Genomic DNA, 5,411 nt, shown 5'->3' with positions numbered 1-5,411 from the left:
CAGCTAACGAAAAATATGAAACAGAAGTCTGGGACCAGGACTGACCAACAGGTGACGACTAAGGATCGAACAAAGGACATGGTATGGATTGTGACATGGAATGTAAGGGGTGTGAATGATGAGGTGGAAGAGAGAGATAGTCCAGGTGCTTGAGGGTGCAAAAGTGGATGTATGTGGAATAACCAAGACTAAATGGAGAGGTGGAAATTTAAAAGAATGGGAGTATGGATAGGGTATATGTGCAGGAGTGGGTAAGAATGAGAGGGCAAAGGAGGGAATGTATATCATTGTGAGAAGAGATGGAAGGAGAATGTAAGACAGTATGGATCAGTTGGCTCAAGGATTGTGTGGGTAAGATTAAAAGTTGGACTATGAATGTGGGCGATTGTGTGTGTGTATGCGCCAGTGCAAGATCATGCAAGTTGAGTGAAAGAAAAGTTCTGGACAAATGTGGAAGCATGCATGGAAAGGTTTGAAAGGAATAAGAGAGTGTTTTTGATTGGAGATATGAATGGAAAAGTAGGGAATGTGAAGGTGCATGAAGTAGTTGGTGAGTAGGGTGTGCCTGCTGAAGTGGATGAGAATGGCAGTGTTCTATTGGACATTTGTGCAGGGAGGCGGTTGATGATTGCCAATACCCTCTTTAATTATAAAATGATCCACAGGTATATGTGGCAAGTGATGAGAAGGGTGGGTGGTGAACTGAATGAATGGAAGGCAATGATTGATTATGTATGTGTGGATGATAGAATGAGGTGTGTAATCGATGCAAGAGCATATAGAGGCTGGGGGAGTGGCATTTCTGACCATCACTTGGTGTTGGTGAAAGTTAAGGTTCAAATGAAATGGAGGAATAGAAGAAGGGAAGGACAGGAGGAAGTAGTTCATACAAGGAGGGTAGAAAGGTTGTAAGAGAATGGAAAAAAAGCAGAATATAGGAGAGAGGTGGAGAAGCGATTGGGTAAATATTATTTGGAGCAGCTGGGGGACGTGGAAGGTGTGTGCAAGATATTCACCAAAGAAATCTGTGCAGCACGTGAGGTGGTGTGTGGGGTGAAGAGAGGACATAAGGGGGTGCAAGGAACAGCATGGTGGAATGAGGAGGTGAGACAAACTGTGGTACAAAAGAAGAAAGCCTATAGTGACTCAATGAGGAACAGGAGCATGGAGGAAGCTGAGAGATGGAAGAAAGTTATATGTAGAGAGGAAGAGAGAGATGAAAAGATTAATAAGAGAGAGTAAGAAGAGAATGCATGAGGAATTTGGAAGGATTTGAGTGTAAAGTGGGGGGAATGTAAGAAAATATTCTGGAAAGAGGTAGAGAGGGTTAGACTGGGCAATAAAGAAGTTACTCAGAGAGTGAGAGATAAAGATGGTAGATTACTAGTGGAGAAGGGCGAAAAAGTGTGCAGATGGAGGGAACACCTTAAAGAATTGATGAACATAGAGAGTGAAAATAATGCGAGCATAAGTGGCTGGGAGGAGGAGGGATGTGAGAAGAAGAAATCAGTACGATGGAAGTTGTGGAAGCAATGAAGAAAGTCAGAATGGAGAGAGTCCCAGGAATTGATGGAGTGTGTGATGAAATGCTGAAGCATGGGGGAGGGATAGTAATAGAATGGATGTGCAGACTGGCTTGGAAGGGAGGTAGTGTCCCAGAGGATTGGAAGTCCGGTAAAATTATTCCCCTGGACAAAGGAAAAGGGGAAAAAGAAGTGTGTGGTAATCAAAGGGGCATTTGTCTTTTTAGTGTAACAGGAAAAGTATATGGTAGGATACTTATTGACAGAGTTAGGGAAATAACGAAAGAATTAGCTGGAGAAGAACAGGGAGGTTATAGGAGTGGAAAAGGTTGTGTAGGTCAGATATTCATTTTTAGGTCTATAGTGGAAAAGTTTCTTGAGAAGGGAAAGAAGTTGTAGGCGGCCTTCATGGATCTGGAGAAAGCATACGACAGGGTAGATAGACAGGGAATGAGAAATATTTTAAGAATAAATGGAGTACATGGGAAGTTGTTGGATGCCATGAAGAGTATCTGTGAGGTTGCTAAGGCTGCAGTGCATGTGGACAGTGAAGTGAGTGAATTTTTTAATTTGAAGGTTGAATTGAAACAGAGATGTGTTATGTCTCTATGACTGTTCAATCTGTATATGGATGGGGTTATAAATGAGATTCAAGGTAGGGCAATGGATTTTGGATTGGCCCCAATGAGAGAGGGCAGTGCTTGGAAACTCCCTGTACTCTTGTTTGCAGATGATACTATGCTGTTAAGTGAAGACAGTGGGGAGCTGCAAGGCTTAGTGAATGAGTTTGGAAGAGAATGTAAGAAACGGAAACTAAAGGTGAATGTAGGAAAGCATGAAGTTATGGTCTTTGTGAGATATGAAGTCACTGAATGTACAGTGAGGCTGGATGAGGAGGACATGGAAAATTTGAGATTGTTTAAGTTCCTGGGTAGTGTGATAAGTAAGAATGGAAGTGGGTGAAGTGCTTGAAAGGGTACAACAAGGAAGAAAGTTGCTGGTTCTTTGAGAGCAGTGATAAGAAAAAGGGAAGTGAGCATTGAAAGTAAAACTGTCACTTCATGACAATACAGTATTCTGATACCAACCCTAACATGTGGAAGTGAAGCTTGGACCTTGTTGGAGGGACACAAGTCAATAGTGAGAGCAGTGGAAATGAGTTATTTGAGAGGAGCATGTGGAGTCACATGGAGAGACAGCCTGACAAATGAGGATGTGAAGGGGCGTTGTGGTGTGGATGTGGATGTGATAGAAAGCATTAGGAGAAATACACTGAGGTGGTTTGGCCATGTGGAGAGGATGGAGAGTGAGAGACTGATGAGGAGAGTATATGTGAGTGAGGTGGAGGCAGGAAGAGGGAGGGGAAGGCCAAGGATGAGATGGAGGGATGGAGTGGAAAGGTGTATGAAAGTGAGGGGTGTGAGCTGGGAGCAGGGCAGTGAAATGGCAGGGAACAGGGTGACATGGAGGCCATTTGTTCGTGGCCACCCCTTGTGGGATTAAGGCATCTGGCTATACGGTAATCCATCATTTATCCGGAAATAATAGAGCCAAAGGCATGTCTGTATAGTGGCAACATCTGGATAATGAACACTATTCCCCTACCATACCCAGACCCTACCTCTACCTACCTCCAACCTATACCTAACCTATTTGTAAAGTACCCATGCTTAATTTGACAGTATTTTCTGGGCATTCAGACATATTTAGACATCAAAACACACATATGCATATCAAAAGTAATGGTAAACACCAAGAAAACCATGCAGGGAAACCACTGAAAACCAAAAAACACCCTACCTGTACATTATGTACAGTACCCATCCTTATTTTGGTAGTGTTTTCATGTCATTCTGGCATATTTTGACATCAAAACATACATAGGATTATCCAAAATAATTTTCAACACCAAGCAAATCATGCAAAAAAAAAAAAACACTGAAAACCAAAAAACACCCTACCTAGACACTACGCATGTACAGTACCTCTCCTATTTTTGGCACTGTTTTCAGGTCATTCTGCCATATTGTGACCTCAAAACACACGCATAGGAATATTTTAAATAAATTTTAGCAGCAAGGAAACTATGAAAGAAACCTAAAGTTACTTGCTGAAAAATATTTGGTTAGGGTATGCTACCCTCCACCCAGTGCACCTCTGCCAGACTTCGTAACCTGCCACCTCCAGCAGGTGTAGAGTTGTCCCGTGTGGTCTGGTGGCAAACAGTAGCGCCTAATGGAGATCTATAAGCTCCTCGTCATCCTCAACATGCTGGAGCTGTGCGATGACTGTTGACGTGCGGTGCGGTGATAGTGGCCTGCCCACCTCAGGAGACTCTGAACACAGCCGCAAACTTACGTCCAATGGAGGTTCAGCAGCTGTCAACATGCTCGGTTGCGGGTCCAAAGGTGAAGGCAGGAAACGAGCTGGTGGTGGTGATGGTGGTGAGAATGGGCTGGCACTCGTGGGGGTCGCAGGCTTGAAGAATGAGTCGATCCTGGTCTGACGCTATGACCGACGATCCTGCCGGAGGATGTCAGTGTCCCAGACTGCCCTCAGCTCCATCACCAGGCGGAGCAGCACCAACTCCCTGTCACAGTGTGGTTGCTCGGCATATTCCAGCACCCCTTCCAGGTAACCACGAAGGACGCTGAGACAAGGGACTGAAGGAGTTGCAGAGGACTGCGAGTCAGGGTCCTCATCTTTATCCTCGTCGGTCTTGCTGTCCTCTTCCCTGCCGCAGCAGTGGTGATCTCCTCATCAGACATGGTCTGGTAACCAGGATCACCACCACGGTCATCCAACCACTCCCGCATGTCACCGACATCCACCTGCTCTCTGCTGTTCGAAGGCGGCTATGGAAATCATTCACGTCAAATCCCTTGAAGTCGTGCTTAGCATCGATTCCCTGCAGGAGATGAGACCAACTGCTTTTGAGGGTTTTGGTGGAGACTTCCCTCCATGCATTTGCCCAGTTGAACACTGCAGACTTCAGGTCGTAACGCCGAAGATTCTACTAGGTCTGCTCCCCAAGTGTGTCCTCGACCACGTCCTCATCCTCCAGTACAACCATCACCTCATTCAGGAACCTCTGTCAGTACATCTTTGCAGTCACGATCACACCCTTGTCCATTGGTTGAATCAGAGCAGTTGTATTAGATGGCAGAAACTTGCACTTAATCTGCCAGTCAAAAGCAAGCAAATCCTTCTCAGACGGATGCACAGTAGCATTGTCCAGGAGCAGGAGTGCCTTCACCTAGTCATGAGCGATTCCAAGAACCTCCGTTTGATAATGGATAACCTCCTTGATGAAATGTCTGTGGAACTAATCTCTGAAGATCTTAGCGGTAAACCAGGCCTTCACAGAATGGTACCACATTATCCATCAACCCATGGAGACAACATGGTCGTTTTGCACTCCCAACAACAACGGGTTTGAGGCAGTGGGTCCCGTTAGCATTGACACAGCACAAAACAGAAACATGTTGTTTGGACAACTTCCGACTAGGCACAGTCTTCTCCCTTTCCTCAGCCAGGGTGTTGGTGGCTAGGAATGGGAGTGGTAGAACAGACCAGTTTCATCAGTGTTATAGACTTGACCAAGGACAAGGCCCTTATCCTTGATCAGGCGCTGCACTTTCTGGTGAAACAGTCTACTTCCTCCGCTGCAGTGTCCAAGGTCTTGCTGTGTACAGTCTTGGACAGAGGAAGCTGGACAGGTGAGGAGAGGCAAATGTCATATTTTCTCTCTTTCCCTGACCTATCTGTCACTCTTTGTTCATGACACCTTTCCCCCATCCCCCATCCCCCCCATCTGGTTTATCCCATCCCTCCCTCTTCCCTAGGCTACTCAGCTATCACTACACACACACACATACACCTGAGAAG

The sequence above is a fragment of the Coenobita brevimanus genome, chromosome 75 (genome assembly GCF_032717465.1).
Source record: "Coenobita brevimanus isolate Jiangsu-jjx chromosome 75, ASM3271746v2, whole genome shotgun sequence".
NCBI lineage: Eukaryota > Metazoa > Arthropoda > Malacostraca > Decapoda > Coenobitidae > Coenobita > Coenobita brevimanus.
The sequence above is the reverse complement of the archived record's forward strand: the minus strand, read 5'-3'. Positions refer to the sequence as shown.